Below are 14,103 nucleotides of genomic sequence, written 5' to 3'. Positions count from 1 at the left end.
ATTCTATTAGGAATAATTTTAAAAGTGATATCTTTGAAACAGTTTTATTCAATGAGATACTCTTCGATGAATGTCAGAAACCTCACTTTTTTCTATCAGTGATGTGCATTTTGCTGTGGGGTTTAATAATTTTATGAAACTGATGACTTGATTGCTTTGGGGAAATTCACATGCAGATTTTACCTTGAAGAGTCAAAAAGCATTGCTAAATGATGGATCAAGTGTAATGGGATTAAGGATTTTTTCCATTCTTTTTATATTAATTACCCATCCATAAAGAGAGAAACTAATCACCCTGTCCCTGACTAATGCTCTGTAGGCTTTTGATATCTGTTTGATGAAACTATCACAAAAGATAAAACTGGAAAAATTATTTTCTACTTTAGATACACATATAACACTAGAGTTGGCAGGATTTGAATCTCTGAGACCAAATGAATATGAAGTGATGAGATGCCACCTCGCATAGAGCAGCAAAACATCACACCTATCTTTGATGTTAAACAAAAGTGTGATATACATGTTTCTAAAACCAGAGTCTTACTGCTCCTTAATCAGGCTCTGATAAAGCTGTGGTCACTTGCGCTCCGGCTGAGAGAGGACATTTACATACAGGATGGTGTGAGCTCATTCTCTATCCAGGGCAGTAGTCTGTGTATCCTGCTTAGGCCTAACGAGTACTGGGAAATAAGAACTGTCTAAAGTTTTAACCTAAGAGGAATATTTGTTCACCTGTTGTCACTCACTTCTACATATACAATCATTTTATTTTTTTTCAGTTATTCCATGTGCAAAATGATACTCAAAAACTGCTGGGGGAGAAATACTCCATTAGCCACTCCTGGTGTAGTGGTAGCTAAGTTCTCCTCGATTTGTTTGAGTGAGCGGCCATCTACTTTCAATAATGTGAACTTGATTACAGATTTAATATTAGAAATGCAAAAAATTTGCCTGTACTCATGTTGAGAAATAAGTCCACAACCCTATATATAGTTAGCTACCATCTGGAACTGATAATAATTTTATGTAATGCTAGGATATATTATAAATAAACACAGAGGGCAATTATTGTTCCTTCCATATATGCTAAGTGAGCATTAAATGTAGGACTTTGGCTAATGTATATTTCAATGGCTTAAATTAAAACTATATACCTAAGAGGTAACAAACTATAACCTGAAGAATATACTTTTTTCTTTTTACTTTTCTTGAATTTCCATAGTTGTTAAACATTATATATAACATTTATGAGTCAATAAAGAATTTTAACACATCATATATAAATATTGCTTGCCATAATACCTTGGAATAAGCTTTAGAGTCTTAAAAATATATTTGCTGAATTCTGTTCTTTACTATATCTTTGGGGAACATTTTTACCTAATAATTTGCAATGGATTAGGCTATACATTTTTTAAAATGTGAAATTAGACAAATTTAGAAATTCTGCCATTACAGGTCTGTGTATTCACAATCTTTTTTTCTTTTTTAAAGATTTTATTTATTGGGGTGCCTGGATGGCTCAGTGGCTTAAGCTTCTGCCTTTGGCTCAGGTCATGATCCCAGGGTCTTGGGATCGAGTCCCACATCAGGCTCTCTGCTCAGCAGGGAGTCTGCTTCCCCCTACCCCTGCCTGCCTCTCTGCCTACTTGCCATCTCTGTCAAATAAATAAATAAAATCTTTTCTTAAAAGATTTTAAAATTTTAAAAGAAGACTTTATTTATTTATTTGTTTGACAGACAGAGATCGCAAGCAGGCAGAGAGGCAGGCAGAGAAAGAGGGGTGGGGGGGGAAGCAGACTCCCTGCTGAGCAGAGAGCCCGATGTGGGGACTCCATTCCAGGACCCTGAGATCATGATCTGAGCTGAAGGTAGAGGCTTAACCCACTGAGCCACCCAGGCACCCCTCACAATCTCCTAATTCTGGAGGTTTTGGATTAAAAACTTGCAGAAATTTGCAAATATGTTTATTTTGCTTATGATTAAATCCAGAATTTTAAGTGTAATACAGGTCTTTTTCAACAGACTATTATTGAAATGCATGAATTTAAAATGGTTACCTTGTTTCTGAACATTTAAATGGTTCTTATTTGTATATATTTAGTCATTCTTAAGTTAACAAAAAACTATAAAAAATCTGAGTCTACTTAAGCCTCAGATAACTAATTTACTTCTGAAAGTTCTCTTGAGAATAAAAAAGCTCTGATAACTTTACTTTCACAAAAGGAATACAGCACTTATTTTATCATTTATACTTGGAATGCTACATTTGCATAAAAGTATAATTTAAAATTAAAGTAATTAGAATCAATTTAAGATTATACATGTGAATTAAAAACATTTTTACGAATTTTGACACAAGTCAATCAAAATATACAAAATAATTCCATGACTGAATAAAAGGAAATCAATACAATTGTTTTTCCTGATTATTCAGTTATTACTAATGTGTAAGTGAACTCTTTGAAAATGCAGTGATGCATTATCTACTTATGAAAGTATATGAATAACCTCTCCACATATGGCAAAGATGTTTAAATATATACCTTTGTTCTTTTTTAATTTCTTTTCGTTTTACTGATTATCTTTCCATTGACCCCACAAGCGGCAGTAAACAACATGCTCTACATCAGCATCCTTTCTTTTCTAAATGTTGCTTCTAATGAGTGGGCGGGGAACATACGTACTCAAATTTGTGCAAATTTAGTAAAATTAAGAAAAAAGGTGTGTAATAATATGATGTCCTATAAAGCATTTACGATTTAGTACACGGTTTTTATAACAACTATTCTGTCTGTTTGAAGGGTTTTTTTGTTGTTGTTACTTTTGTTTCCTTCTTGCATTTGTGATACTTAAAACAAAAATTGCTTTTTAAAACATGAATGTGAGATCCATGCCAAAAATATGCTCTTCTACATAATTTCTGTTCTCTAAGTTTTCTGAATATATAGTATCTAGGGCCATTAGGATAGTTTTGGGGTTTTTTTTTGTAATAAATTATGAGTAGTAGAAAATATTTAGAATGAGGTATTACTATCTATTTCAAATCTATATACTGAAGTGTTTAGAAGATGGTTTTGGATAGATTTCTTTCACATATGCCTAGAAATTGACAATATGAAATTGAAAATATGGACAATATGTGGTCAAATATATGAAATGAACATCAAGTGATCAAATATATGTAATACAACCTAAAATGCAAAAGTAAATTTCGTTTATATTCTGCATATATAATACTAAACCAGCCATCTTACTGTTTATGTTTAGATTATCTTTTTCATTTAATAGGATGTTGAAATGACAAATTGTACAAATTCAGCTTCATTCATTTGAGAGGATTACTTTAGTACTTTATTCACATTTATAATCCTACAAATATTTACTGAGCACTTACTCTATGCAAAGCCATACTGAGGGCACTAGGGATATAGAAATGTACAAAATACAGTGCTGGAAACACAGAAAAATACATAAGAAATGAGTTATTGATATTATAATACATGGTAAAATATCTTTGTTATCTTACATTCTATCTAGCTGGGTGATCAGAGAAAAAAATAAGTACAATATAGAATATGTTATATAGTGTTAAGTACCTTGTTAAGAAGATGACTTTTGCTACCTGAAGGAACATAGAATTAGAAAAGATTTTTTCGGGCTGAAAAAAGGAGAAAAAGCCTACCCTACTTTTTCTCACTTGTCCACTTCTAAAGTTAGATGTTATTTTTCTCTTAATTTAAATGTTTAGTTTTTACTATCACAGCTTAGAATTTGCAAAGTTCTGCAGGATTTCTAAAGTACTATTAGAAAGCAATTCTCATATGACAAAGCTTGAGGAGAGACTGGATTGGAACAAAAGCTATGAGACAGAGACTCAGAGAGCGAGAAGAGAGAGAGATTGACCACGCAGTCGACTGAGATTATGACAAACATGATCTTGAAAGTCAGAAGATTCAAAAGGCCAACACTGGGCAATATCTGTATAAAAATTTGAGGAACTGATAAATGTAAACTGTTCTAAGAATAAAGAATGAGAATACAATTTAGGCTTCTAATATAGAGAGCTATTTTTTCTGATGTTAACCAAGTTTTTATTTGTTATCCAATACTTCTTGAAATGTAATCCAGAAGGTTTTAGTTGAGGTAATGACAAATCTTTAGGGAATTTGTGATACTATTACTTCCAGGGTGTAAGTGATTGGCCTCTAACAGAGAATGTGATAGAAAAATTTCATGGAATTATGTAGCAGCAAAAAAAGAGGATCTATGATTCATCTCTGAGGAGTTTGTGCATAAGATGCACAGTAACTGAACAAATAGACCAAAAATTTCCTTGAAGGCTTAAATGAATACAGCAACTCTGAATAGAAAAATTGACTGATAATATAGGAATAATCTGGTGACAGTTCAAGAAGGCAAAGTAGAATATGCATACAAATGAGCATGCCACATCCATTTAAAAAGTCAAATAAATTGATATTTATAAGACTGAAATGCAACTGGATTTTTTAAAGGAAGTTCTCCCAATAAACACATTTTATGGTTCTTTAATTCATGTATTCAATTAATTAATAAAAATCAATCAACTAAATGGGAGGTACTTCCTCCGTTTTGACAAATGAGGTAAAAAAAATGTGTAAGATCCATCCATCTTCTGGAGCTTACCTTTCATTGAGATGAAGAAAAAAAAAAGCACAATTATATAAATAATAAATAAATTAATTAAATAATACAATATGTACATAATATATATTCTTATGTAGATAATATGTCAATATTACTAAGAAATAAAATGGTAAACTAAATGTTAAATTAATGGCAGATTTATAAAGAGAGAAACACATCACTTCAAGTGTGTCCCCCCAATTACTTATTAATTGTAGTGCTTTTAACATATATCCACAATTCTTTGACACTGCTTCTTTCAGGATGAGAAACTTAATTCTCCTCCTCTTCAGTGAGATCTGGATTTAGTGACTGACTTCTAATGGAGTCTAGAAAAAAAAAATAATAATAACCTTATGCTGGAGAAGCCTAGCAGATACCTTAACCAAGACATTCAAATTAACCAGTAATGTCACATTGGTATCTGTAGCCAATAGTATGTTATGTTAGGAAAGGAATTTGTCCCTTGTAGTATTCTACCATAAAATCCACAACCCCATCTAATCATAAGAAAACGTTAGGTGATTCCAAATTAAGGGACATTCTACAAAATACCTGACTATTACTTTTCAAAGGTGGCAATGACAAGGAATCACAGATTGTAAGAGACGAAAGAGCTTGACAAATAAATGCAACATGGTATATTGGCTTGGACATAAGAACATAAAATCTAATTTTGATTAATGTACTATCATTATATAAGATCTAACATTAGGAGAAACTGGAATAAGAATATATGGAACCTTCTATACTATGACTACACCTCTCTTGCAAACCTAAAATTATGTCAAAATAAATCACTTTTAAAATGAAAGATTAAAGTTAACACTTATTTTTAGATAAATGCTTCACATACCCTAGTTATCTATTTTTCTTGTGAAGCTCTCATTTTTAATCTGCCATGGAAATTTATATTTCCCCAATAAATCTTATAAGTATTATATTGCTGTTTAGAAGTCATTTTATTTTAATTTTAGTGACTCATGTTTAGACTGTATCATTAATTCTCATGGCCCCCCAAATCAAGTGAATACAATTCAATTATATAAAATGTTATATGAAAATGGCTCTAAAAAGTATGCTATGTATAATTGCAATTTACACAAGATGCGCTCTGAATCCTCCTTTCCAGATGATGTAAACAAAAATGATACTCTCAAATTAATACTTAGCTTTTCAGAGATTTCATCAGTGATGCTGGGGAAAGATTAAGGCATTAGAGGCTAAAATCTGTCAAGTGTGGTTATGCATCTGAGATTCACTTACTGAACCATGAACACACTTTTATTATTTTCCATGAAAAATTCACTTCTATAAATCAATGCTGCATGTGACTATTAATACCAACAAGGATAAAAATAGAGCATGTTTATGTAATACATTCTGTTGTTCTTGTTTGTAATCGTGGCCCTGAAATATTATCCTATGAGAAAGCATGATAGGATAATATCTTCTCCAAATTTATTTAAAGATTTCACAAAGAAAAAAAAAAAACAAGCAATATATTCCATTTCAATGTATTATGTAGCTGGGTTCTGGGAGAAGCCAGATGCACAGTAATTTCCATTCCTGAGACACTTTCTAACTTGCTGATGATTAGCCCAATCCCACAAGTGCCTTCAAAAAGCGCTTTCTGTTGAGACAGCTATTTGAATTAATGGCTATTTTGCTTACGTTCAGATTTAAAGAAAATAAACCAATCCCCTCATAAATTTTACTATTTCATATAAAGTTGAACTATATCATGCCCTATGAAACAAAAAATATTTACTTATTAGATTTTAATACTACCTTATAGTCTATAGATTACAAAATCCATAATGTGAGACCCAATTTGCAGAACACAGTTTCAAAATAAGGAATGGTATATTTTCCTTATTATTGTGACAGTGATGATACAGTAAGAGAAAATTACAACTTAATGCAATCAATTTAATAAGCGTTTACTTACCGAGACCTGCGTTTTAGAAAAAGTGAAGGCTGAGCCTTTATATATGAAGTAATAAATGAGTTAAATTATGTCTTAGCTGGAAAAGAGGTATGAGAATAAAGAACAAAAATAGAAAAAAATAGATGTTTAAATGACAGAATATGAATAAAACAGTTTAGTAGGCAATCAGAGGGTTAAGAGGTGAGTTGAGAAAGTAAACTGTCACATAAGTCAAATAATGGAAATGATTTAAGATGTATGCGTGAGGGGCAAATACCAGCAGGGATAAAGATAAGAACCAAGATAGATATTTGGACTTTTGATTGAGAGACTATAAATGACCTTTGGAACAAGAGTTTCAAAGTATTTGTGAGCATGTTTCCTAATGGTTAAGAAGCCAATTAGTTTGGCAAAAAAATGCAGGGGTAGGCAAGTCTTTTGGTAAGTGGGATAATTAATAAAATGATAATTCTCCTAATGGCAGCATTCCTTTAACTACAGATTACATTTCTCAAGGCTGAGAAATAACCCAATATTTATTTAATGTTTTTTTCTCTTTTTTGTGATGAAAATATGCCAATATGTTTTGTTTCATTTTGCTTATTATTTGCAGTTCTTCAAAGATTGTTAAACTACTTTGTTCAAAGTATAGTCTTAAGCACTATGGTGGTACTAAATAAACAAGATACATTTCCCCTTCTTCGGAAAATACTAATTTTGAAAGGTCTTTGAGATATAACAGTAAAAAGTATAGTGTAAAGAAGACCGTGCTCTAGAAAGACAGAACATAAAATAGTTTCTTTCAAGCACCCAAGAGGGGAAAGTATCTTGAGAACTTGGTTGAAGTTAGATTGGTAAGAGCTTTCAATGCCATGCTGTAGAAAATGAGGTTTATTGTGTAGGCAGTAAGGGTACCATTTGTGGTTGTAATCAACTCTCATTTTTATGTGTATGTCGAGATTTAAAGATTGGATCAGTCAAGATAAACATCCTAGACCACAGCTCAACTTCACTATGAGGTGGATGAGCTCAATTCAGAGCATGGACAGTTTAAACTAAGGGAAACAGGTGCTTTTGTGGTATTTTCAGTAGTATTCTCTGACATACTTAGCACATTGACTTTGAAACAACCTTACCAAGTGTCAAAGCACTAAGTCTCCTTAAAGAGAAACATAACCCCAGCTCCGAGATGGATGACAGATAGGGTATTATTTTGGCATCCCAGGAGAATATAGTGGGAGTACTCTCCTGAATCTCAAGGTGGGAGAAAAGAACCCACAAGGGTTCTCTAGAGAAGATGCTCTATCTTTTTTTTTTTGCCTAGGAAAAATCTGGAGACAGTTCCCAGCAGTACTGTGACTAATGTTCTTGGAAGGAATCATCTATATATTGATCCAAATAAAGAATATTTATTTTAAAATTGCCATCTAACTACTCTTTCTGTTCCTCCAGAGAAAAAGGGGAAAATGTGGTGGTCCTCATTGGAAATAAGGGAATATGTTATCCAAAACACTTAACAGTCTTCTGTACCATTAAAATTTTGATATAAACCAGGAGTATTTAAAATATAATAAAATATGCTATTTTCTTATAATATACAGTATAAACCCTTAACCCATGTAACATTTTGAAAGATAAATTTATAAATTATAAATTATAAATTATAAATATAAATTTATATTATTTATACACTCAATATGAGTGTATAAATAAGCTTATTTATAATAATAATATATGACATATTTAGACATACTGTGTCTACTCTGCACATTCCTCCCCTAGTTATAATGCTGATATTTTCCTGACAAAATGAAAATGGAACACATTACTCTTGTTTTTGTATGATAAAACATGAATTTCCTCTACAATGGAGCCTCTGAAGATTTGGTAAGAGAAGTTGAAGAGATATGAAATGCACTTAAGCATCTTTAAAATAAAAGTCTTTAATAAATGGGAGCCATTTTCTTCCAGCTGCTCTTAAGGATAGCAGCCCTCAAGGGGAGAAAATACAAAAATGAATGGATGCTTAATAAATATTTGTTGAATTGAATTGAGTAACTAATTGATTATTCTCCAACCACAAAAGACATTCTGGAGCTTTTAGAAGGAAGGTATTATGGCAATTTAGCTTGATCTATGTAACATTTATTACAGTGCCCATAGGTAAAATGTCCTGCTATGGTAAGACAGCATGTCTCAGAATGGGATTTGATAGGACACAGGTATTTAAATATGGTTGTAGGGACATGGTTGCTGGCAATATAGAAGTTTTTTTTAATTTTATAGATTTTTTAAAAATTTATTTAAGAGAGGCATGAGTGACCACAAGCAGGGGGAACGGCGATGGGAGAGGGAGACAAACAGACTCCCTGCTGAGTGCCGAGCCCAACGTGGAGTTTGATCCCAGGACCCTGAGATGAAATCAAGAGTCGGATGCTTAACTGACTGAGCCACCCAGGTGCCCCAGAAGATTTTAAAACTAGAATAAAGGAGATGGCAGTTGCTGACACCTAATAAATCCTTAGATTTGTTATAAATATTCTTTTTTTTTTATCTTTCCCATTGAGGGTGGGAAATGAGACAAATCCACAGAAATTATCGTCTTGAGCATCTAGGAAAGAATTCATAATTATGTTCCAGAACAATGGTGGAACGGTGTTACCGGTCACATACTAGATTTTGAAAAGAAAAAATAGAATACTTCACAATCTAAAGTCTAGCAACTAACAAGCATGCAGATAACATAATGACATTAGCAAACCACCTCACCCCCCTTTTTTATAAAGAGGACTTTTTATTACTTCCATGCACAGAAAATTCAACAGTGTACACTTAGCTCAGTTTGGTGGTGAATGCCTTAGCTTTGCCTTTTCCAGCTTAGCAATGTAAGCCACTGACTTTGGACCCGACACATTGCCTCCATGGTGACAGCGGATTTCATCATTTCTGTCATTGTACTTGGTCCTGATAGCTCTCATCAGCTCAGCCATAGCTCCTTTGTCTTCCAAGGTAACTTGTGTGAAGGCAACAGTGGTGCAGGTCTTCCTGTCCACCAGACTCCCCAGCCTGGCCTTTCCCTTGATAATGCCATAGAGAGCCTCCCATCTTCTCCTAGAGACAGGAAGACAACCAGCTCAATGAGATCAACCTCATGTGCAATTACTACCAGCTGAGCTTTCTTCTTTTCCACCAAGGTGGTAACAGTATTAACCCTAGCTTGAAGGACAGGTGACCTCTTAGTGGGGACATCCCCTTTGCCAGAACTTTCTTCTTAGTCCAAGCCAACAAACTCTGATTCTTCTCTTGTTTTGTCTCTGGTCTGTATTTGTGGGCTGGGTCTAGCAGCTCAGTAGTTTGGTGGTCCAGGCTTGGGTAAACTGGTTAACGGAAGGGGGGGAAGAACTTTTAGATGTTTACAGAGAATAACCTTTTGCCTCTATAGCCAGATAAAGCGGGGCCATTTGACAGAGCAGATGAGTTCCCTTTTGGGCTAGATGTTCTGTCTGATACCAGAATTCTTGGGCCTTTTCTCACACAGGGGATTGAACACCTTTTTGGCCTCCTACTTCTTCATGACAGCAAGGCAGGATCACTTTCTTCCCCTTAGCCTTCTTTCCTTTGAAGTGTCTTGGATGGCTGGAAGAGAGAATACAAACCCACTTTTTAAAAATCTTCAATTAAGAAAATATCCTAATTAGAAAAATCTGTAGATACATTATTACCTCCAGGCATGTTCTTTCATTATATTTATCATAATTTATATCTTTACATGGTTTAATGGCTGCCCTCAGAAACATGTACTAGCACAACTTAGATTTGGGGCTGGATCTTCCTTGTTTTGAGGACAATCTTGTCCACCTTAGGATGTTAGCAGCATTTCTGGCCTATACACAGCAGATGCCAGCAGTAGACCCTCCCTAGTCCTGACAATCAAAAATGTCTCCAGATGTTACCAAATGACTCCTAAGGTACACTGACCAGGTTGATAAATTACATGTATGTAGTTCTGTGTTTATACTATAGAGCTAGAAGGACTGATAATTTCTATGAATACATTAAAGGAAGGTGAGCTTTATTTGCTTTAATATACTTGGAAAAATTAAATTGTTATTGTGTTAGTATTTGTTGAAAGACTACTATATGAGGTGTCTCCTTATATTCTTATAAAACAATGCAAGTGCCTTTTATAAGGAATAACAAAGAAATGTTAAGCACTGACCTGGAGTCTTTATACACATTCTTTAATTCTTCTTTTTTTAACATTCTTTAATTCCAAAAAAAAGTATGTATGGAATGTACATTCTCACAGTTAAAGAAATTAATGTTCTGGAGACTTATGTTGTCTAAGGTCACACAGTTAGAACCCAAAGTCTGCTCCTTATTAGAACAGATGCCTTTTCTTTGTAGTACAGTGAAATTGCATGGCTTAGCAAGCTGGAAGAAAATATTCTATCATATCTATGTTTTATAGGCCACCAACATAATATTTAACTTGCTATTGTTTTAAAGATTTCCCAATAGTTGAGACTTTCTATTCATTGAAATTTTAAAGCAAGGTAATATTAATAATTTTCCCAAACATTTTTAAGGTTCCTTTTGAGAATTTTTCCATTAATAAAACTCAAATACAAAATAGAAACATCCCATCGTAAATTTAAGAACCTCTTTATTAAAACTATATTAAATTTGTTATTTGAAGGAAAATATTGGATTATATTATTCATTTGTAATTTTGTTTCTTTGTCATTTAGTAAATGCTTAACATGCTGATTTATGAACCTTCTCTTTCCTGAAAAAGCCAAGCTAAATTGCAATTGGCAGTTCTGTAAAAGAGTCTAAATTATTTTCTTTCATGAGTAATATGAAAAATTGAAGTGTAATTGATGGTCATTAAAAACCAATGTGGATTCTTATAAGCACAGAAATAAAAACTCTTGTCTAAAAAAATAGTAGCTGAAAAAAGTAATTTTAATGGATTTTAAAAAGTGCAAACATATCCCTTCAACAAATCTTTGCAGACCGTTAGGCTTTTTTTGGAGTATTTTGATTAGAATAATAAAGTGATTGTCATATTTCATTGACATAACATGCACATTTTTTTTTTACATTTTAACATACCTGTATTGTGAAGCATCTTAAAATCCCAGTGTATCAGAGTGAAATTAGTATTTTTCCCTTACATAAAATAATGATGTGAGTTACTATTGATGTTTACGTTCAATAATTTTTTTTTAAAGATTTTGTTTATTTATTTGACAGAAGGAGATCACAAGTAGGCAGAGAAGCAGGCAGAGACAGAAAGGAGGAAGCAGGCTCCCCACTGAGCAGAGAGCCCTATGCGGGGCTCGATCCCAGGACTCTGGGATCATGACCTGAGCCAAAAGCAGAGGCTTTAACCCACTGAGCCACCCAGGTGCCCCTACTTTCAATAATTTGTAAAACTTAATGAGATATTTTAAAACATGTCAATGCTTAAATTTTTGGTTCTAGAAATTTTGATTCCTATATTAAATAGTTTAGATAATGGCATTGGGTGCTAATTATAATTTCTGTTGGCTATGATTTAATTTGATAGCAGAAACCTCTGAAAAACACATATTTCTAAAATATTTTCAGTATCACTATTCTTTGGTGTCATTTTAAAAACTTATTTTTTCTTTGTTTTGTGTATCCACAAACCATTTTGAAAGATAGCTGATAAACCTTTTCAGAAATGCATGTTTAAGTAACCACAAAATTACTATATATCTATCAGATAGATTTATCAGTTCCAGTTGTGGGTTTTGGTTCATTGCAAGTATGTGAAAAATATTTTTTAAAATATGAGAATGATAATTTTCCAAAGGTATGATTACTTCTGTATTTGCTCAGGATATTTTCTGCTGATTTTTTTAATAATATAAGTACAAGACTTTATTATATTGTTATATAGTTCATATAGTTAGATTTTATTTTCAGAATAGATGGGATTCAATGTGTGTATTTCTTTTTTTCATATTTGTATGCTCATAAAAATATCCTGTACATGTCAATCAGCATAACCTAGTTTAAGCAGAAATATTATTGTAGGATTACATTTGGTTATCTGTCTTTTTCTAAGCATGAAAAGCCCTTGATATTATATCTTTTAAGCAAGCATTTTAAAAATGAAGAGCAAATAGACAAGGGTTTTGAAGTTTGCATCTGTTGATGCAGAAAGTTAGCTATTAATATTACATATATTCAAACTAATCACAATTTATGGAATTAACTATAAGTGAAACCATGTAGAATGGCATTTCATGCTTTTGGTTTCCTGTGACTTGAAAGGAAGTTGTTTTCCTCTGACAGATTACAGAGGATTTGGTATCGACTTTCCATTCCTCAAATTTAGGTTGCAAGCTTTTTTTCTTTTTCTTTTTCAAAACAATAAGTGGAAGCACACTGAACCTTGAATAAATAATTTTTGCAACTCATAATCTAAAGCTAAAGCAAATGAGGGATTTGAAACAATTGCTTAGGTAATTTAACTTCCAATCAATAGCTCATTTTGATAGAAAAAATCTATTATGTTTATCAAGAGGACACATAAATAAACTGATATGCATTTATGTTCTGAAATAAACAGTGTACAACACTTCTTAGGTATTACTTTGTCCTCCGGAAGCTACTCTTTTAACAGCAAATGCATGGATGTGCATGGGCACAGATAACTCCGGTTAAATTAAGCAAATGAGGTAGATTTGAAACAACAAAATTTACTTTCTCATAATTTCTGTGAGTCAGGAATCTAGGCAAGCCTTAGCTGGGAACCCTGGCTCAAAGCCTCTCCCAGAGCTGTAACCAAGGTGGAGACTGGGGCTATAGCCATCTCAAGGCCCCACTTAGGTCCATATCCAAACTCACTCTCTCACGTGGCTGTTGGCACACACCAGGTCCTTGATGACTGTTGTCTAGAGATACCAGTTCTCCATTGGGCAGTTCGCACAAGGCAGCTGATTTCCCTCAGCAAAAGCAAAAGAAACCGAGAGAGTGAGCAAGACAATAGCCAGAATCTTTTGTAACCTAATCTTGGAAGTGTCATCCTATTACTTTTATTATATTGTATTCTTTAGAAATGAGTCCCTAGGTCCAGACCACACTCAAAAGGAGAGGATTGCAAATGGGACGAATATCAAAGGCAAGGGTCTTTGCAGGTCATTCCAGGGGCTGCCCACCACAGCACCACCAGCTCTCAGTGGGATTCCTGTTCCCTGCTAAAGCCAAAGTTTTTCTTCTTTGCTATTTGTGGTTAGGCACTTCTTTTCCCTTAATAAATTTCTTTTGTTTTCTGCTTTCACCACATGTTTCCTTCTATCTCCTGTAAAGTGTTATAACCACTTTTCCCCATCATCGGAAACATGAAACTTCACAGGCACATTTCCGTGTTGAAATTTATACTGTTCACCTTCTGCAAAGTGTTGTCTCTGAATGCCAAGGCTGTGTTGTGGTTGGGTTTAAAAATGAATTAGGAAATTAATAAGTGA

At 33.4% G+C, this 14,103-nt stretch overlaps 1 protein-coding gene and 1 pseudogene across 1 annotated transcript in view; one reads left to right on the top strand and one right to left on the bottom strand.

Annotated features, from left to right (window-relative positions):
* LOC111148594 (cell adhesion molecule 2) overlaps positions 1–14,103 on the top strand; it is a 1,205,598-nt gene that overhangs the window by 216,161 nt on the left and 975,334 nt on the right. The gene's annotated exons all lie outside the window — the stretch shown is intronic.
* Positions 9,436–13,967, bottom strand: LOC111149063 (annotated as a pseudogene).

The sequence above is a fragment of the Enhydra lutris genome, unplaced genomic scaffold (assembly GCF_002288905.1).
Source record: "Enhydra lutris kenyoni isolate GAN:26980312 unplaced genomic scaffold, ASM228890v2 scaffoldscaffold2, whole genome shotgun sequence".
In the NCBI taxonomy this organism is placed as follows: Eukaryota; Metazoa; Chordata; class Mammalia; order Carnivora; family Mustelidae; genus Enhydra; species Enhydra lutris.
Note: the sequence above shows the minus strand (reverse complement) of the source record. Positions and strands in the feature narration are given on the sequence as shown.